The 22,824-nt window shown below is 38.4% G+C and overlaps 1 pseudogene; it reads right to left on the bottom strand.

Moving 5' to 3' along the window:
- Nucleotides 1-73: 73 nt before the first annotated feature.
- LOC108712335 lies at nt 74-21,173 on the bottom strand (annotated as a pseudogene).
- Between the last annotated feature and the right edge of the window lie 1,651 nt (nt 21,174-22,824).

Genomic DNA, 22,824 nt, shown 5'->3' with positions numbered 1-22,824 from the left:
ACAGTGCACATGGTTATATCAAGCCTTTAGAACAAGAAAAAACAAAGGCCATCGCTCAAAAACTCACACTCCCTTAGCTGTTCACCCACAAAGGTCCGGGTGCTCTGTCCACAGCGTCCCCACTGTGCATACGATTTCCAAGACCAAGAAAGGATGGCACTCCGAAGTAAAGCAGGTTTATTGCAGAATCCTGTGGACAACAATCGATTGTTGTCCACAGGATTCTGCAATAAACCTGCTTTACTTCAGAGTGCCGTCCTTTCTTGGTCTTGTATATCAAGCCTTTACCTGACTTTATTTCCATGCTTAAAGGACAAGGAAATGACTGGATTAAGGGTGGCTGCAAACTTGTTAGGCATCCCCAGTGAATGCTACTGCTGCCATATTCAGAAATAAGTATCACTTTAGAATTGGAATTGTGAAGGTTCAAACGTTTACACTATTAATCCCAGAGACTAGCTTTAAATACTTGCCATGAAAAATGCACTTTCCACTTACTATGGGTACATGATGGAATATTGGTGTGTTTATATGGGTGAACCCCATCTCCTGTTCAGAATGCTGTGTCTTAAACTGCTGCTTCCCACGACCCCATGCGACGAGCAGCTTCCTCTAGCTGCAATAGTGGAAAGAAACCAAAAGAAAAATACTGGTCATGTGCTGGAGAGGTTTGTGGTATGTAAGACATACTTTTATATTTTAAGGTTGGGTTCCTACCTCACGTTCCAGGCTCTGTACCCTTGCCTGAGACTTCTCCAGCTTGCTCATAAGGGAGAACTTCTCACTATCAGAAAATGTTTCCTGAAACCAACAGGAATAAAGTATGATTGCTGCACATCTCTAGATCAAATCTTTGGGCAAATGTACTGCTCCATTTAAGGTTTTCTTTTAACTCATTCTACTTCTCCATATACACAGGTTCATCAGATGAGCTCTGCTACTTGGTATTTTCATCATTTTTACATAAATGACTCACTTCTGATAGCTCCTAGGAATTGTAGCAATATACGGTGACATTGAAGCACATCTCTTCTGGTGGGCTTAAGGACTGGATTGCATTTGAACTGACATATTTGAACATAGCATTCTGCCTGGCATCGCTTAACCAGTTACTCAAAGTAACTTCCTTTTCTATTTCTATTATTTCTTTTTCTATCTCTTGATAGTCTGGAATCTTCATATTTTCATATTTATTTTGTTCATCCACTACACCTGTGATTTATATGTACTCACAACTCACAGTAAATTACTGCTGTGCTCCATTTAGCAGTTTATCAGATTATCTCCCATTGGCCAGCTCTCACAGCCACAGCCATTTTTTCATTATTCAACAACAAGCCCCTTCCTATAACTCTTGATATTTAGATATGTTTTTCATTATACAAACGCCCCTTCCTATAACTCTTAATATTCCATAAAGCCCCACTCTATTGTCTGTTTTGCTATACACAAACCTTATTACATCCCCTCAAAGAGGTAATTGACCATGTTTATGCTGTTTCCTTTATGTATCCCTTATGGGTTTTTTTTGGTGTAGCCCCTGCTTAGTATAAACTCCTTTAAACTCCCGTAAACTCTAACTGAAACTCTCAAATGTATTGCTAAAGCACTGATACCCCCTTGTCCCACATGGTTCAGTAGAACCTTATATGCTGCTACATAAAAGTGCCTTTATTCATCTCACCAGGATACATGGTTCTTGTATTATGGTTTGAACCCTTATTCCGTCTAGCTCCTCTCTCAGAAGTGATTTCTCTAACAGTAATGCAGCATGGACATCCTCTTGCAAAGTATCCTGCCGCCCTCCTGAGGAGCACAGTATAAAGGAAAAGGAGAAAGGAATGCAGAGATCATGTTAAAAAGACAGTTAAAAAGAACTGAAATAAATACAGGGAATGGGGGGGGGGGAGCAAACACCTGAAGTCCAAACTCTCAAATCAGATAAGAAATGAGTTTTGCAGGCCTGGACTGGCAATCTGTGGATTTTGGCAAATGCCAGAGGGGCTGCTGTAAGATACCATAGACAGTCACTATTTATTGGGCTGGAGGGGGGCTGTTTGGGCCTCTGTGTTGCTAAAATCCCAGGGCCTATTTTAAATCTCATTCTCGACTTGGAGTTGGCCTATGAACACATGCAAATCAGATTGAAAGGCAAAGCATTATCATATAATAAACCAACATACCCTTGTATGAGTTCTTAAACATGAATGATGTGCTATTTGCATCATGGGTTATTATTGCTACAAATCAACAATAATGGCTCTAAATCCTGCAAATAAAATCAAAGGGACAGAATGCTCCAGCTAGAATGTTGCTTAAAATGCAGTACCAACAACACAAGATTCATGGGATATAGGACTGGCCAGTTAGTTGGTCAGAGTTATGAAAACAAACGCATGTTTGGGTTTAAGGGGATATTTACTAAAATACTGTTTTGCACAATGAAAAAAAATATTAATGCACTGGAATACTTTGGGTTCTTTCTCCTCAGTCTTTTCCTGTAGCCGGAAAATGCTGTGCAAAGTGGCCCAAGCAGCTCCCATGGACATGTAAATCGCCAGACAAGCACTTAAATCACTGCTTCTCAGGCCACAGTAGTATGGAAAAAGTAGTGACATACTATCCACTGACATAAATGATTGTCAGACAATGTATAGTAATGGCTATGGGGACTGCTTCAATGGCTTTGGCACCATGTTTTTTAACTACTAAAAAACAGCAAATGAAGCAGCATTTGCTTATCTTATTGTTTGGACTGGAGTCACTGTGACTCTTAAAACAGTGTAGTGAAAGTAAGTTCTCCTCGGTCTGTTACTTAGTTGGCTTCTGCTACATTGTTTCAGAAGCCACGACCAGCCAGTACTGGGTTCTACACATTGTACTTATTCTGCAGCAGAACATCAGAGACTGATAAATAACAATGCATAGAGTTTATGCTCACCAGAAAGGGTAGGATGCACTGCCATTAAGCTGTATGGCTTTAAGCATTTAGTAAAATATTTTTAGCAAATCTAAACTTGTTGTATTTACATTTTTAGCTTGAATTTGTCATACTGAGCAGGGAAGCAATCATAGGTCCTAGGGGACTCACCATTAATGGGGGCCACAAATTTAATTTTAGATTAATATTTACCTCTCACAGACACTTTTCTTATCCTATAGTCACAAGTTCATTGGTCACCTATTGTATGTTTTAGTAGTTGAGTCACCCTCTCTTCTTCACCAGTTACAAACGTCCTCTTGGCTCTTACTCTCTTTATTGGCAGTTACCATTCACTGACCCACAACTTTTATTTTGACTTACTACTCTTATTCTCTCCACTCATCACTCACACCCTATTAGCTCTATTTCTCTTCAGTCACCACTCAGTCGTTACTCTCTCTCAGCTCCCAGTCTCCCCCTCTCCAGCCAATCCTCTCAGCCTTTATGTCTTCATTTCCAGATTCCACTCACTTGTGCTCAAGTCTCATCCTCTGCCTCTGTGCTACAGTCTTACCTCTCTCTCCCCCCTCCGCTCTGTTCCTTTTCTCATCTTTAAGTTTACGATCCAACAGCTTCTCCATTTTTTCAATCACCTGCATAGCAATTAGCCAAAAAATGTCAATATGTTGTTTTATTGCAATTTTGTCTAAGCAATTACTTTCTCCTCCTGGTTTTCCCCAGAGAAACATATGACTTCCACAAGTGATCTATTTCATTGGCACCTTGTTGGTGGGTCTCAGGATTTGGAACAAAAGTATGCTGGCTTCTGCCCAATAAGATGTTAATAATGTAATTACAATAACCTACAGCTTGCAATTGTATGGCTGATGTCTGAGAAATGAACCAGATACAAAAAAATAACTGGATATCTGCATTCAAATGCAAACTTCCTCTTATATATGCACAGTAACAATGGATTTGGGTTGATAAAATAAGCCCCCAAAAACATTCAACCTTCTCCTGCTTGCGCGCTCTGTTCTGTAAAGTCTTGGATCGATCCAGACGCTGATGGTACTGGTTTAGCACAGCTTGCTGCTGCTGGTGTGCCTTCTGCAGGAGGATGAACCCTTTCTCACGATCATTCTCAAAATGAATGATCAGGGTATGAAAAAGCAGTGTCTTTCATGAAAACTGGATTATCCATTGCGCCATATGTGAGAGACCCCGCTCACATCCATGTGTGTTTTGTATGCTGACTTTTAATTCTTCAAGCCATTGAATACAAGAAGACTGAAGCACTGATATTCAGAGCACAGGAATGATACCTAATGTCGACATTCTCTCATATTTATAAAGGATACTGTTAATACGTACAGGTATGTAAGTGACCTGGCTCACATCCATGGGTGTTTTGTATGCTGACTTTTTATTCTACAACCCAATGAATACATGAACACTGAAGCACTGATATTCAGAGCACAGGAATGATACATGATGCCGACAGTCTCTCACATTTATAAAGGATACTGTTAATACCCCTACCAATTTTTACACACCACATTAATTAGAGTCAAATTAATGGGTCATATTAAATATGTTTATATATTTATTTGTAAAATTCATTGTATCAGTATACTTTGGGTAATGTCAACCAAGTGTTCTTATCTCTTTTACTTCATTATGAGCTCATTTACTATGGGATTAGTGCAAAACTGATTCCCCCTTGAAGCTCTTTCACCTGCATCTATCCCTTATGCCAGTAATCCCCAACCAGTGGCTTGTGAGCAACAAGTTGATCAACGAGCCCTTGGATGTTGCTCCCAGTGATTCAAAGAAGGTGCCACTGCCTATTTTTTTAATTCTGAGCATGGAGGCAAACTTTGGTTAAAACCAGGTGTACTGCCAAACAGAGCCTCCTTTAGGCACCACCCAGGAACATTTTTCATACTTATGTCCCTCCCCAATTTAATTTTACATCAAAATGTGGTTCATGGATATAAAAGGTTGGGGACCCCAGTCTTATGCAATGGGAAGTGCATTTTATACCTTTATTTGGATCTGGTACTGTTCTAGGCACCAGACCACAGCCCACCATCTTTACATTACTGGACTTTACTTGACTATTGTTTCTTGCCCCTACTATGTGACTTGTAATGAAGGGGCATCCATGAGGAATGCATTACAGGGAAAGATGTACCTTGCAGTCAAGTAAAATGGATGCTGAAAGGATATTGAAAGCTTACAGCAGCTTACAGCAGCTCAGAAGTCCTATCATGGCACACCAAGGAGCACTTTAGGTAGATGGATGTTGCATGCTCTTATAGAGAAGAACAGCACCAGCCTGACTTTTAGTACCAAGGGAGCCCCAAGCCTCTACAGAAAGCAAATGCCCTGTGTTGGTTGGAGGGCTCAGCACCTCTATCAAACTACAATTATCTGACGAAGGGGCACACCCCCGAAACGTTACATCAAGTGACTAAATAAACATGCAGGCGATCTCCCCGCTATACCTGCCTTCAGTGTTTGGTACTTTTCTGGTAACAGTGTATGTAAGTCCCATGGGGGCACTGTGAATACATTTTTTCTTTTTTTTGTGTTACATATTAATGCTATAAACATAATAACAAGGATAATACATGATATGCCAATTTTTAGATGAAGGGGGAGGCCTACAATTACTGGATCTTATTTTAAGCTTAAGGCTCACAGGTAGGCGCTTGTGATCCCGTTTCCCAGTCACCTAAAGTCAGGACTTGCTTGGGAGAAAATAGCAAACCAATAAATGAATAATCTCACCTCTCCTTAAAATGGGAGAGCTAGGACACTCATACTTACTCTGACCAGCTCATTCTGAAGTTGTTGGACTCTGTCTCTCATAATCCGGAGGTCTGATGTCTCACTAGCCAGCTTGAGCTTGAGAGTCACTGTAGGGAAAAATTGATGAGAGAAAACAAATAAATAAATTTGCCCAGTCTGACAGACACAACATGGCACCACCACCCCAGACCTCTGTGTATGGAAACCAACATGAAAATATATAATATAATATGCTTTATATCATATGTAGGTACAATAAAAATTGTACCCATTCTGTCCGCAATTTCCGCTTTGGTCATAACATCGATATCGGCATCACTTAGCAGGTTCCTCCCTATATCTTGGTGCAGGTTTAGCTCACTTCGAATGTGACTATTTTCTGCCTCCAGCCCACTCATTTAATGGCGCAGAGCAATGATGTTATCTGCCATGGCCGCATGGCCATACGGTAATTTGATCGTTCCTGCAATATAGAAAACATGTTTACTGGGGGACAGCCTTAGCATCAACACTGCATTTTCTGCACTAAATGGAGTTTAATTTAAAAGTCAAAATCCTTCATACAATATATATAGTAAAAATAAAGCCAAAACACTGGTCATACAGGTAAGAACTTGAAAAGCAATTACTGTAGTTTTTCAGACCTTATTAGATGAAGATCCCCTTTGAGGCCCAACATTTGACCAGTCAACCCCCCTGTCCTTAGCTCATAACAAAGTTGTAAATTCATGAAAACATTGCATTATAAGATAAGATTACTCTAATTGGCCTTCTGAGCACTCATTAGAGTGCTAGCACTACAGTTTAGGATGACACCATTAAAGAAAATAAATGCTGTTTCAACAAAGGGGTGGCATTGTTTCCAGGGGGCCAGCAACACAATGAGTGGGGCAGAGGCGGAGCTTGGGTGCAATGAAGGAGGGCCAAAGATCCATCCATGGCTTTCACTGAAGTTAATTCTCCCTTGATGATAGGCAGGGGCTGCAGGAATTATAACTTTTTCAGGGCTGAGAACCTTGGGAGATCCAGAGACATAAGGAATGTGCTTTATGTGCATGTGTGAGCATTTACCCTATACTTTAGATAATGTGCAGTAGTGTAAGAAATTAAAAGAACAGAATTTGTAGAACATTCCCATTTTGAAGACAATTTTAAGAAAAAACTGTTTGACTATTGGTGCTACTGCAAAAAGCACAGCAAAAGGGAACTGGATTGAGCAGTGTGGATTTAATAAAAGTTTAAAGTAGAATAAAGAAAGTAATAGGATTAAAGGATTACATGTTATAATGCCTCTGCTAATCAAATAAGAATCTAGGAAAATTGAATGTATTGCATAATGGGCATGTTACATTCTGTGATAAAGTGTAATCCTGTGATAGCTGTATCATAAAAAATAACCTGAAGAGTTCTTATAGATCAGCAGGTAAAAATAAACGAATTAAATGTATGAACGATACAGCTACAGCTTCAGTAATAAGAATGGATGATTTCACTGTGAATGTTAGATAACTTTGGGGACATGATTATGTGGAACATTAATACTGGGAAGACGCAGCACACTGTGAATGTAAACAGGGCAAACACAGTATTTTGCCTGATTTGTGGCCTTCCAGCTGCAGTTGCTCTGTAATTCCCAAAATCCCTCTGATAGATGCAGGGAGTTATCACTCAACCAACGTGTGGTGGAGAAACACATAAAAACAAGGTTTCCGTAATCAGTTCTATAAAAGCACACTGGAGAGATGGAGATTCAGTTACAGAATGCAAGCTGGGGACTCTAACATCTAGATGTTATTATTTCAACTACTGTATTTATTTCAAATATGAAACCTTTCTAACAGGCAAGTTAAGAGGGAGACTCTTGATTCCTGTTGAAACAAACTATAATGTGTGTGAAGAGCCACAGAAGCACAATTGGGGAAGAGACTGATGTTAATGATAAATAATCTTTGTAAAATGCTACAGAATATGTCAGCACTTTGTTCATTAAGAATAATAATGACAATATGTATTTATCTGTGTTCTCTGTATAGGTTTCAGCGAATATACAATGAGATTAGCAACAGCATATTATTTCTGCAAATTTAGTGTTAATGAGTAATCATGAAGAACAGTGTCTGACAGATACTAGGGGGCATTTATTGAGTGCAGTTCTGCACCTTAATATTTGCTGCAGGCCTTTGCAATCCAAAATGGAGCACAGAGACCTGTGTCCCACCCATGAATACAACCCTGTATGCATTCAGCAGTGCTGTATTCACGAGAAGCAGGGGTGGCATGTCAGATTTCCAATCCAGCAATAGATGAGGAGCAGACCCAGATCCTGGACTTGAGTGCTTTATAGAATAAGTCTGAAGGGCCACGCTTAGTGGAAGGGCTTACATTTGTGTCTGGGGCACTGTGAAATGAAGATAATAAAATAAAAGCAAGCAGTTAAGGGAGTATTTTACTTTTAAGAACATTTTTAGTATGTTTATAGAATAAGCAACTTTTCAACTAGTCTCCATTTTTCTTTATAGTTTTTAAATTATTTGTCTTGCTGTTCTGGCACTTTTAGAAGGGGTCACTGACCCTGGTAGCCAAAAAGCTATTGCTCTGTGAGGCTACAGTTTTATTATTATTGCTACTTTTTATTACTTATCTTTCTATTCAGGCTCACTCCTATTAATTGTCAGTATCTCATTCACATCTCTGCCTCATTACTAGGGTAAACTGGACCCTAGCAATCAGATAACTGCTAAAATTCCAGAATGTAATGAAAAGCTAACTAATTTAAAAACCAAAAAAAAAAAAAAAAATTAAGACTAATTGCTAATTGAGAATATTAATGTCTACATCATACCAAAAGCTAATTCAAAGGTGAACTCTCCCTTTAAATTAATAGGCAGCATTTCCATGCATCCCTATAATTAGTTCATCCACTATTTGACACAGGGGTGTCCAAACTTTTGGCTCGCCGGGCCACATTGGAAAAATAAAAATTATCTGGGGCCACACATGAAATACACAAACACGTTTGATTTGAAAAAGTAAAGGAAATACACAGAAAAGAACTACAATACCAGTTGGATAACCAGATGGAGCTATACACTGGAATATGGGACACCTGGATATTAAATAGACTTATTATATTATTATTACTAACTGGGCAATGGGCAGAGTCCCCCCTCCTCCTATATCCTTTGCGACATGACGTTTCCTCGGGAACCAAGCGTTTCAAGCTGGGCCGCATTCATATGCATCTTGGGCCGCATGTGGCCCTCGGGCCGCAGTTTGGACACCCCTGATTTAACACATAAAGTATGTGCAAGAGTGTGTAATGGTGGGAATTCAGGCTTAATATATTGGCTCTTGCTCTCGGTAAACTGCTAAGAATATGCGGATGGACAAACACACTGTCTAGTCTAAGTATAAAGTGTTATGATAGCATTGGGTCCAAAAGAACTGACATTGTGTGACATAGGTCAACCTACACCCATCTGCTCCCAAGCTGTAAGGAACCCAAACCCTACTGGCACTTCTATTTATAGACCCGCACCAGACCCAGTTTACCTTATTGATCCAATTAATATTATTTTTCTCTTACATTAATTAAAGAGCATGGCCTTTTTAGCAACTTACCAATTTATTATTATTATCATTTCCTGCCCTAGTCCCTATCATATTCACCCGCACTATGCTCAATTTTATCAGAAGCCAATTAACCTGCCTGTATGTTTTGGAGTATGGGAGGAAATTGGAGTACCTGGAAAAAAACATACAACCTTCTGGAAGATGCACTGGCTGTGTATATTAATTACCAATCACACAAATTACTAACTATTATTTAAAGGGGGTTGTCACCTTTAAATTATCTGGTCGCTAGGGCACAAATTACCCTAGCAACCATGGGTTGATTTGCATGAGAGACTGAAATATGAAGAGTATATGCCCTGAATAGAAAGATGAGTGATAAAAAATTAGCAATAACAATAGATGTGTTATCTTACAGCGCATTTGTTTTATAAATGGGGTCAGTGACCCCTATTTAAAAGCTGGAAAGAGTCAGAAAATGAAGGCAAATCATTCAAAAGCTATAAAAAGAAAGCATGAAGGCCAATGGAAAAGTTGATTAGAATTAGCTATTCTATAACATACTAAAAGTTAACTTAAGTATGAAACACCCCTTTAAAAGTTATTTGCAAATGTAATTGCTAATGAAATAAGTGTTTTTCTGTCTGACTATTCTCTAGGTTGTTTGTTGAATACACATACCAGTGAAACTTTTTATTGGTAGGTAGTCAAGCCTGGTTCCCACAATGCCAGATCCGGAGCCAGGAGGAGAATCAAACCAAAGCACTAATAATGATTTCATGTTCTTTCAGGATCAGGATCCATACTTTAGAGCAGTGCTGTCCAACTGGTGGCCTGCGGCCCGCAACCCCCCTTGTGTGGCCCCCCACATAAGAGTCTGACTGCTTCCCTTGTGTCAGCTGTACTGCACCTCAAATTCAGACTTTAAACTCCTGCATTGTTCACACCTGTAACACCTCTATTGTTCACACCCTAAAGGCCAGTAATGTTCACACCTCAGACCAGACTGAAACTGCCCACATTGTTCACCTGTTCACACCTCATACAAACTGCTGAAGGGGCACCAGCACTGTGTCACTTTATGAAGCACAGTATGAACTGTTCATTTTAGAGTCCTGATAAGTTTCCCTGTCTCCTGCTGTATTCTGCATTCTCTATACTCCTTGTGTGCACCATACTCTGCATGCCCTATGCGCCCTGTGTGTGCCATACTCTGCATGCCCTATGCTCCCTGTAGGGTCAGACTGGATCATTGGGGTCCACCGGGTTCCAAACCTTCAGGTCCCGAACACCAGGGCCCCCCTATACGCATGCGTGAACGTGTGCACCGCGAGTTGCCGCATATTTTTTTTTTGGGGCCAGCTGATTGAGGGAATGGGTCTGGGCCGGCAAGGGCCAATGAGGGCTGGGGCCCACTGGGTTTTTTCCTATGCTCACTGTGTGTGCCATACTCTACCTGCCCTACTTTGCCTGTGTGCCATTCTCTGCCTGTGTGTGCCATACTCTGCCTGCCCTATGCTCCTTGTGGGATGTGAGCCTGGTAGGTGTTGTTCTGGGGGTTTGTTAGCATTTGAAAATTGTTGTTAGGAGCCCTGGTTGCTGTGTCATCCACAGGGGTGGATAAGTCATATGGATTTATGGGTATGTTTTATTATGACTTAGATTTTTCACATATGAGTGATGGGTGATATCCCTTCAGTGGATACCATTTGGTTTTTTAGTGAGCTACATGTTTCTAGCTTAGTGGATCTTTTCAAGTGTTCTGTAACATGGGTATGATTTAAAGTGGGTGTAGTTTAAAACAAGGCGTGGCCAACAGTGGCTTCCATTATTGACCCTCCACCAGGTAGTCCAGAAAAATCTGGCCCTCTGTACCACAAACAACACTGCTTTAGAGTATTCTGTTTGGGGAGGACTGTTGAACTACAGTTAGAATGCTGCTAATGATATATATATATATCTATATATATATATATATATATATATCTATATATATATATATATATATATATATATATATATATAATATATATATATATATTTTGATAGAATATATATATCCCCATATATGTACCCCATTGACTGGGGTAATGGGGTTGCCAAGACAACTAGTAAGTTTGTAAATATGCTGAATGACAACTTTTTATTCCAGCCTACTAGAACCTACTAGGAATAACTCTCTTTTGGACCTTCTAATAGCTAATAATACTGAACTCATCTCTAAAATTTGTGTGGGTGAGCATTTAGGGAATAGTGATCATAACATGGTTCCCTTTGAGATTCTGTTGCAGAAGCAATTCTATAAGGGAGTAACTAAAACACTAAATTTCAGACGTACAAACTTTGACAGTATAAGGGCATCTCTGCAACATATTAAGTGGGAAATGCTTTTCACAGGGTTAAACACAGAACAAAAATGGGAAGTCTTTAAAATGCTGCTTAATAAATATACTTGTCAGTATATTCCACTTGTAAGCAAGGAACGTCCTTGAAAAGCAAAACCTTTTTGGTTCAATAGAAGCGTTGGTGTTGAGGTGGGTAAGAAAATACGTGCTTTTAAGGCTTTCAAGTTAGCTGGGACAGCCGAAACATTTATAAGGTACAAGGAGGCCAATAAATCATGCAAAAAAGCTATAATGCAAGCTAAAATTGATATGGAAAAGGATATTGCAGCAAGCAGTAAAAAAAATCCACAATTATTTTTTAAATATGTTAATAGTAAAAAAATGAAGCAGGAAGGGGTGGGATCTTCAATATCTGAGGGGGGTCAGCTGGTTGATGAATACAAACAAAAAACGCAGATTCTGAACTCATATTTTTCGTCTGTCTACACAAATGAGGAACCAGTATGAAGGTTTCCTTCTTGATAGTCCTGATTCTAGTAATACAACTAATGATGCATGGTTCACACATGAGGAAATTCAAAAGAGACTAGAACATGTTAAGATAAATAAAGGTCCAGGGCCAGATGGTATTCACCCCAGGGTACTTAGCGAGCTTAGCTCTGTGATTGCCAAACCTCTTTTCTTAATTTTTCAGGATTCTTTGAGGTCTGGTACCGGCGAATTGCTAATGTGGTGTGGTCCTGTTCTCAGCCTCAAAACTATAGGCCAGATAGTCTGACGTCAGTGGTAGGAAAGCTTTTCAAAGGATAAGATACTTGACTTCATAGCAAATCATAATACTATGAGTTTGTGACAGCATGGTTTTTTGCGTAATAGATCTTGCCAGACTAACTTATTTTCTTTTTAAGAGACGATAAGTAGGGAGCTCGATTCTGGGATGGCAGTGGATGTTATTTACTTAGACTTTGCTAAAGCATTTGATTCAGCACCACACAGAAGGTTACTTGTTAAATTAAGCAATGTTAGCCTGGAACATAGTATTTGTACCTGGATAGAGAACTGGCTAAAAGATAGACTACAAAGAGTGGTAGTAAATGGAACATTTTCTAATTGGACCAGTGTTGTTAGTGGAGTACTGCAGGGTTCTGTACTTGGTCCCTTGCTTTTCAACTTGTTTATGAATGACCTGGAGGTGGGCATTGAAAAGTTTCTATTCTTGCAGATGATACTAAATTGTGCAGAACTATAGGTTCCATGCAGGATGCTGCCACTTTGCAGAGTGATTTGTCTAAGTTGGGAAACTGGGCAACAAACTGGAAAATGAGGTTCAATGTTGATAAATGCAAGGTTATGCACTTTGGCAAAAATAATATAAATGCAAGTTATACACTAAATGGCAGTGTGTTGGGAGTTTCCTTAAATGAAAAGGATCTTGCGTTTTTTGTAGATAACAAGTTGTCTAATTCTGGGCAATGTCATTCTGTGGCTACTAAAGCAAATAACGTTCTGTATTGCATAAAAAAGGGCATTAACTCAAGAGATGAAAACATAATTATGCCTCTTTACAGGTCCCTGGTAAGGCCTCACCTGGAGTATGCAGTGCAGTGTTGGACTCCAGTCCTTAAGAGGGATATAAATGAGCCAAAGAGAGTGCAGAGACGTGCAACTAAACTGGTTAGAGGGATGGAAGACTTAAATTATGAGGGTAGACTGTCAAGGTTGGGGTTGTTTTCTCTGGAAAAAAGGCGCTTGCTAGGGGACATGATTACACTTTCCAAGTACATTAGAGGACATTATAGAAAATTAGCAGGGGACCTTTTTACCCATAAAGAGGATCACCGTACCAGAGGCCACCCCTTCAGACTAGAAGAAAAGAACTTTCATTTGAAGCAACGTAGGGGTTTCTATACAGTGAGGTTGTGGAATGCACTGCCGGGGGTTGTTGTTTCTGTTAATGTCTGTAAGAGTGGCTTGGATGATTTCTTGGATAGACATAATATCCAAGGCTATTGTGATACTATATTTTATAGTTAGTATAGATATAGAATTTTCTGAGAGTAGGGAGGGGTGTGTGTATGGATGCTGGGTTTTCATTTAGAGGGGTTAACTTGATGGACTTTGTCTTTTTTCAACCTGATTTAACTATGTAACTATATATATATATATATATATATATATATATATATATATATATATATATATATATATATATATATATATATATATATATATATATTATATATATTGCAGTTCTGCTGGTTATCAGGAGAGGGAGACATACTCCGTATTATACTGTATGTACTTCTCTCTGTTTTCCAGAGCCCACTAACTTCTACTTCAGCCACTTTATTATACTTATAACTATATATATATATCTTTACCCAATACAGGTATGGGGTCTGTTATCCGGAAACCTTATCCATAAAGCTCAGTATTGGAAAGGCTCTCATAGACTCCGTTTTATAAAATTTTTAAAAATGATTTCACTTGGCAGAAGAGGGCTCAAGGCATATCACACTATGGCTGGCTGTAATTCTAGGGTTTCCTTCACCTATTGCACTATTATACATTACTACATGAGCAAACTGAATTACTTGCACATGCCTTTATTGATTCATCAATTTAATCTGTGCAAATGCCTTTATTGGTGCACCAAATTCATCTCATTGTGTCTTTATTGATGTCATATACAGTATCAATCAAATTGTGCTGAATTATTGGACTTTGCACATAGCACCTTTTTAAAATATGAGCCCATAGCCCATGAACTTGGGGGTAAATCATTCAGATTCTGTGTGTGTGGGGGGGGGGGTAGTTAGTGTATGGCCACTTTAATATATAGAGAGAGAGAACAGCAAAAGATGTGGGACCTGTTATCCAGAATCCACCTGGGGCTTGCCGGATAACGGATCTTTCTGTAATTTGAATCTTCATGCCTTAGGTCTAATAGAAAATCAGGTAAACATTAAATAAATCTAATAGGCTGGTTTTGCTTCTAATAAGAGTTAATTATATCTTTGTTTGGGTCAAGTACAAGGTACAGTTTTATTATTACAGAAAAAATAATTGATTATTTTGATAAAATGGAATCTACCAAAAAATTGCTTAATCCTTAATTCCTGAATAATGTGTTTCCTGATAACGGGTCCCTGTAGTTGGATTTGATGCCTAGTTAACCCTAGCAACCAGGCAATAGTTTAAATGAAAAATTGGAATATGAATAGGAGAGTGTCTAAATAGAAAGATGTGTAATACAAAGAAAAAATAACTATAAAATTAGAGCATTTAAATTAACTGTTAGTATGATTTAGACAGTGCTATTCTAAGACAATTTGCAATTGGCCTTCATTTTTATTATCTATGTTTTTAATTATATACAGTAGCATTTTGTTCAGCAGGTCTCAATATGGAATTCCAGCAATATGGCCTGAATAGAAAGATATGAAATAAAAAGTCACAATAACAATACAATTGTAGCTTTGCAGAACAATATTTGTTTAGCTGCTGGGGTCAGTGACTCACATATGAAAGCTGAAAATAGTCAAAAGTGGAATTGAAATCAACTGTAATATCTTCCAAAATATATAATGCAATAAATTAGATTGTTAGCTCTAATGAGCAAGGACCCTCTTTCACCCTCCTGTATTGGTAAGGATTTATATGTTATCTGTATGCCTCATGAAATATATTTCTGCTTTATAAATGTTTTTTATAATAATAATACAAATGTAGGGACCCTGAGGCTTAAGTTCTCCTTTCATTCGGAGCCTCATGGTGGATACAGGGTTTCCTAAGGGGCAGAGCCCTTGTGATTGGTGCAGCATGGCTGATCCCAAAAGCAGCCACAAGGTGTCGCTGCTGTGCACTGTAAAAGGAGATTGCCATGTGCTCAGTCAGCCATTACTGCTGGAGGATATATACTATACGCTATATACAGTGCTAGGAGCTACAGTTCAGCTAAGGATCCAGCAACAGTGTGCTCGCGCTATAGACAGTGCTGGGAGCTATGTCTGAAGGATAACACAAGCTTCATACGTTCATGTAATGGATTCACTGCTGTGGATGCCTGCTCCAGCTCTAGGTGAGCCTGCCCGTCTGAGTGAATCCCCAGGGTGAGTGATGCCAGGGGAGGGTGGAAAAAGAGAGGATCCAGCAATATTCCATTAGTGATCCAGGCTTTGTTTATGCCTGCCACGAGGGAGCCAATACTAAATCCGGAGGGAGAGATATTTGGGCTGCTAGTGCTACTTGGGACCTATTGTACTCATTTGGGATAAGGGACTGAGACTTTAATCTGCAAATGAGTAGTGTGGGACTTTGCCTGGCATGAAGGGCCAGGAAATGGACTGCCACAGGTTCCCATGGGAGTGGGATATATTGAGTGATGTAAATGTGTTTTTACTTATCCTTTAAATTACACTTTCTTTATATAAAGTTTTTGTTTTTATAAAAGCAAAGTGTGTGTTGCATGTTATTCCTAATGGACCACCCGCAGGTGTATTCCCGGATCCCATTAGGTGGAGGCACTGCCGAAGAAGAATTCCCAGTACCCTTTCACCTTGCAAAGGAGACTCAGGACCTGTAAGTCGGAAATATTGTGATGTACCTTGGCATCAAGGGGAGTGGCCAAAAATGGGTTACACAAATATAATACTCATCATGCATTCCTCTTGGCTTGATACCTAGAGATTACATTTCTGACCTTTCTTTTGAAAGCACTGCATTTATTCTATATAACCACAGGGAGGCACAGTTACCCAGTAGATAGCTTCTCTTCCTCCTACCAGAATAAATAACATGTATTCCTCAGTTACTGCTTATTCCTTTAATAACTCTCTTTGTGCCTATTTCAAAAGAAAATAGGTGTAAGCTTCATCATAGGGAAAAACAATTGCTTTGTCTCTTTGTTCGGCATGGAGCAGAGTTATCAAAAGGGTTGGGAACTCCAGAAATAATATTATTCTCCACTGCCCCTTTCAGTGGGTGCTGAATGGATTCTAAATCTTATTTTTGCTGGTTTTTGTTGAGCTAATTGAAATGTACCTAATGCCTCCACCCCAATCAGTTTGAGGAGGCTACTAAGCTGTATCTCCCAAGCACAAAGGCACAAATTGCCTTGTATCTGGTACTGGGTAAAACATTTACACAGACACCTTAAAATGGCCTTTGATTTGCATTCAAGTGTATTATGAAACACTTTAGCCAACCATAAAAATAGAAGAAAGAAAAGAAACATTTTATTTGGGTACACAGAGTCAGATCTGCCTAGTTGGTAGCATCTAGTACCTGTTCTGCAGCTGTCTAAATGCATAAATAGGGCAGAAGCAGAGCTGGAACTAGATGAAGACAGGAGAGACATGTGCATAGGGTTGCTGATATTATATTATATTATACAAGCATCAGCTGAATGGATTTAGATTTCTGTTTTGGAGTGAAGTATGCGATTGGATGATGATACATTGAAAATGAACCAATTATTAGTGAACTGTAGGTAACTCTGACTGGAAATACAAGAAGACTATAGGCATTAAATCTCTCTATGGAGTATATGTAACCCAAGGACATACTTTTGGTTGGCAGGACCGGAGACAGTGTGTGTGTGTGTTATAGGTGCTGATGGCACAGGGCAGGCTTTGCCTAATAGTAAGGGTCTGCTCAGGAGTAGTGGGGTATTGATCATTTATTTTTTTTTGAAATATGTTTCTGGGGGTATTGCTCATTTAATTTTTCTTGAGATATGTATCTGGGGTAAAGCCTCCACTGACTTTGCCAGCCCCAGGCTAAACACAGCTATTATTTAGCCAAACAAATGGGGAAGCCTTCAGAAAGCAGATTTAAAATGCATTTGTTTGTTGCAAACACATTTGCCATAGTTGGTGATGTGTGGGGGAGACTGATGAGGCCTAGCAAAACAGATATTACATTTGCAATCTGAAAAAATGTGGCTTGTATTTGTACCACCTTCAATGTCCTGCAGCCCAATCTAACACGCAATCCCTGCATATTTTTTTCTGTGGAATGCTTGACCTTAAAGTTCTTATAGATGAATGGAATTAGACTTCTGCCTAAACTGACTGGGTCGATGTAACCTTAAAGAGTTACCAATTCTCCCTCTGCCTTTTTTCGCTTTTATCCATGTAAACAAGCCACTGAAATAGAAGTTAAACATCCAAATAACCAATCTAATAATGGGGTAAATAATTTTACGGCTTGTAAAACCATCTAAGATAGACCAAAATCCAAAAGTACAGTACATTTGTTGGGTAGATACAGTATATCGCACTTTCTTATAGAAATAACTTGTATACAACATTTGTTTTGCATTAATATGCTCCAATGGAAACTCACAGTGTCCTCTTTTTATGTTGCCACAATTATCCATGCATCCAGCTTTCATTAATCTTCTAACAGATTAGTGTTTTATCCTTCTAATCCTTGTTTTGTCCCTGGTTCCCGCCAGGCCACACTACATTTCTCGCAGTAGTAACATTGCTTTGTGTCTTTATTCTCATCATTGAGAGCCAAAATGTATCATAATCATCCGGCTGCTAAAGTTCTGAGAGTGCTGGTCACTGGTTTTATTCTTATTGTGCTTTGGTATAAATGAACTTCCTACCCCTGCTCACTTGTTCCTGATGCGCCACCACTAGGTCTGCAGGAAGTTCAGCCTCATTGCTGTAGGAGAAGACATGACAAGGAGAGAAAGGACAAAGAATCATTTTGCAATAGTTTTGGCCAACATGTGCACCTTGTATGTCTGATTTACAGAAATGTGGTGTAAACTATATTGCAGGTGGAATCACTGGGCAAGTATGGGGGGAAAACAAATATGTATCTCTACAATCCATGTCTCTTTAGTACAGTATATATATATATATATATATATATATATATATATATATATATATATATATATATATATATATATATATATATATATATATAGATATATATACAGTATGTGTGTGTGAACAAATATTTAGAAGGTTTGTTACCTTTTCTTTTGTTGGGAGGGGTTTGCATTTGGCTTGCTCAGAGGAACACTGTAATTTGTATGCTTTTGCTTTTTTTGCATTGAATGGCTCCATGGGCTGGTTAGGACATCAGCCAAAGCATTGTGTGGAGGCAGAAACAGTCCATTTCTCTGTAACTGAGAAGAAAACAATCTAGAAATATATCCTGTCATTAAAGGAAAACTGTAGCTAAAGCACAGGATGTACCAAAACAAGAGTTTTCTAGCCAATATATTTCTAATATGTATTTGTTAATGGAATGTGAAAAGATATTAGAAATTCCATGGCAACTTAACGGTCACTAGCTTGCAGTATATGCAGGTACACTGAGGTTTGGAGATCATAAGCTCCACTGAGCCAGGAACTGATATGAATGATACAAAATCTCTGTTAAGTGGTGTGTATCATGCGTGTTCTAGATATACAGTATATAAATGTGATATATAATATATAAAATCCCATTGTACTTTTTACTTCTTAATGGAAGGCTGTTCCTGGCTTCTTATTGCACAGCTATTGCAAAACACAGCAGGATATTACCTTGGGGAGGACATTCTGTGAAACTGCTGTAAGACTGGTGCACATATATTTTTATACCAAACAAATATTTCAGTGCAGGTTAACAATTCCTTCCAATTTACACCTGCTGGTGGAATTTTGTTTCTGAAGAAAAGCATTAGAGGTGCAATGTTTATGCCAATTATCCATCACTTTGTAGAATTTGTTTTAGTTTTTAACATTACAACCAAATGATAATTTGTTTCAATAAACACCGAAGGTGGAAATTACAGTTTTATATCTAAATATGTGAAAACAGCAGATTCTTTTTCTGGTTTGTTATGCAAGTGAAATGAATAATACATTATTTTTTTACAATCACCCCTCTTCCCAACACACTCACACTACAATGGATTTCTTGCAGGTCAGTCTGCAAAGCTGCCACTGTAAAAAGTCACCCACGTGGATTTCAGATATTTTAGTATTGGTAAAGGCACAAAACTACACAAATTATAAAAATGATATTTGGAACATACTTAATTAAGAGTCTTCCCTGAAAAACAACAAAGATCTACAATGGCTGGGTACTTTAATCAAAGTAAAGATCAATGTAAATATGTTAAATGTCATTTTTGTTACAGTAACAGTCATATTGCATTGTTCTCTAAAATCTCTATGTATTACTATAATACTTACAGAGGAAGAGTAAGGTCTGTAAAAACTATCCATCAAGGAAAAGCAGTTGTGCTCCCAGCAGCCTAGACACACTTGAAGTATATATTTTTATATGTATACCATCTGTATATGTATACCATAAGATATAACCCTGCTTTTCCAGCTTTAGCACTACTCTTGACAGTCCTATTTGGCTATCAGCAGAAACTTAACATTAGAGAAAGAATCCTGCTGCTATAGAGCTATACATTGTAAATGTAAGAGAGGTTGTTAGTGCCAGACCCATCAACTGTGGGTGCAAAAGCCTGCAATATGCTACTCTAGCCCTGCTGCAGGGCATTTATACACTAAATCTATGAGACCATGTCACACATTATTCTAGTGAGATTATACTCCAATTGACAGACATATATACACACACTAACCTGTTTCCAGACAATATTCCAGCAAAAATTACTTTTTCCCATTACTTTGTGATCTTTTAAAATGATTTGTAACTATTTAAACATTGCTTTTCTCTGTGTTTAGTAGCTCAGTGAGGCAGGTTGCCTGCTCTCTAAACTGTTACAATTTGCTACGACTTAGATTGATTTTCAGCATTATCAATGCAACATCAGCAACTAATGTATATCAACTGCAACAGAGCACGCTTAGCAGGGAAATAGGTTAATAAATGTGTCATGTATCATGTATCAAAACTAGTCAGCCCTGATCCCCTACTAAACTGCTACTGGGATGATGAAAATAACATTTTGGAAATAAATGAAAAAAATGTTGGGTGAAGGTGTTCTAAAGGCGACCATATACAGGCTGATCTCTGACAAGCTCAGACCAATCAGCCTGTTGGTATACAGAGAGCATATGTGAAGTCACATATGGTATGGAAGACTTTCTATTATTCCAATCAATTAGAGCATCTGTGGCTCCTCATTTGCTAAGGCTTCATAAACTGGCTGCCATTGTACATCAGCAGATCATATTTTTAAACCTGCCTGATCCCCCATAGTACACGGTTATTGGTTTGGATTTGGGGGCACATATAGATTTTTGTATGAAACTTTGTTTTATATGATCTCTGTGTGTATGGCTACCATTACCCAATAAAGAGGTGCAAGGCATGGACTCCCTACAAGTTAAAAAAAGACATTGGTGGCCAGGCCCCCCCTGACCAACAGTGACCAACAGTTTAAAAACAGTTTAAAAAACACCACTGACCATTTCTGTTCAGTGGAACTTACCTTTCGGCTTCCTCGGCTCCTTTCTGCGGCTTTCGGCTCCTTTCAGTGGTGACTCAGCTCCTGAGTGTTGGCTTAGGGGTTGTGCAGACATTTTGATTTCTTTTATTCCTTAAAAAAAAACTCCATAAATGGTATTCCCAGATGATTGTGCAAGGTAAAGCCAAAATGTACAAAAATGCTGCATTTATCAAATTTGTGTATATAATCTTATTTCTATAAAAATGTTACTCCATAAAAGATTTCACTTTACACCAGTTTTGTGAATAAACCCTTAGGACCAATGAAAAGAGCTTGACACATGGATGAAAGTTACATTGCACAGCAGCTTTTCTGACCTTTATGAAGTGAAATAAACTGCATTTGGGCATTCACAATATTATCTAATTAACCCTTTTTCAATTTTTTTTTTTTTAAAAATTGCCATACTGCTTTGATCAATGTATCAGTTTGTCAGAATTCTATGAGCAGTTCAGATGCTTTCTTTAATTTGGTCTGTTAGAGCTTGGTGACATCTCTTTCACCCGCAGGCCGCAAATCAGCATGGTGTGGCATTAACCACCCTCTTACCGATTAAGAGATAAATGGAAGCAAGCTGAGACTTAAAATATAATATATTATAACAAATACAGTGTGCCACCTCTCTTCCTAATGAGACTAGTAGTGAATTTGACCCCTGTGATCTCTGACAGACTACAAAAGCACCGAAATACACCCATAAAATATGCATGGATTATACTGTACCTATACATGATTATCTATCTTGTCATTTCAATTGCATTCAGAGAAAAGTGGGTTATAGGTTATTGCAGAATGTTGTCTCAAGATACTATGCCTGGGAAAGACTATTGTACTAGAATGCAATAAACACTGAGTAAATGTCAGATTAAATAAAGTACAGTAATTTATATTAATTAGTAAAACCCTTGCACAATAAATAATAAAACCAACAGTAGTATCTTTCATTTACATAGAAGTCATTGCTGATAAAGCAAATGAAATCCACTAGAGAGCTCTAAATTCTTAACAAGTAGGCTATGGTTATTGACAGTGGCTCAGAAATGTCTTGTGGGGGCATGGAGAGCTCTCCAATGGATTTCTATATACCCAAGTTGATAGCAGCAGAACTGTCAGGATTGCAATATGAAAATATCATGTGATACAGAATAATAATAGAAATATATAACATAATATATATGAGAGAGCATATGAAGAATAATACTAGAAATATATGGAATAAAATGTTGGCAATTGGAGAAGTAACAGGGCAACAACAGGAGATGAACAGAACAATAACAGAGTTAAATGGAGAGGGTAAACTGGATTTATATTTTGCAATAACGCGATTGACAACATTACCCCATCGCACCCTAAAAGGGATTTAGACCCCAGATACGAAGAGAGGAAAATATGAAGGCAGAGTGGTCAGAATGAATTAGGTTTGTGGAAGGTAGGAGAAAATATTCTCAGTAGGTAATATATATACAGAAACTAAGCTTTCTGGGCTGATGTTTACAATCAAAGTATTATACAGAAGTGAGAAATAATCAAAACATATTAAGTGGTTCATTTCATGGTCTCATTGAGAACTCACTACGATTGTTCTCACAGCTCCCTCACGATTCCCAAGTGCTCCTCCTCATTCTTGTCTCCTAATAAATCTCTCCCTCATTATTGCCACAATGTTCATTATATCAGATCACTCCCTGGGGAGACATAACTCTGTGCATAATTACTCACACAAG

Source organism: Xenopus laevis, chromosome 3S (genome assembly GCF_017654675.1).
Source record: "Xenopus laevis strain J_2021 chromosome 3S, Xenopus_laevis_v10.1, whole genome shotgun sequence".
Lineage (NCBI taxonomy): Eukaryota > Metazoa > Chordata > Amphibia > Anura > Pipidae > Xenopus > Xenopus laevis.
This window is presented reverse-complemented; position numbering and strand designations above follow the sequence as displayed.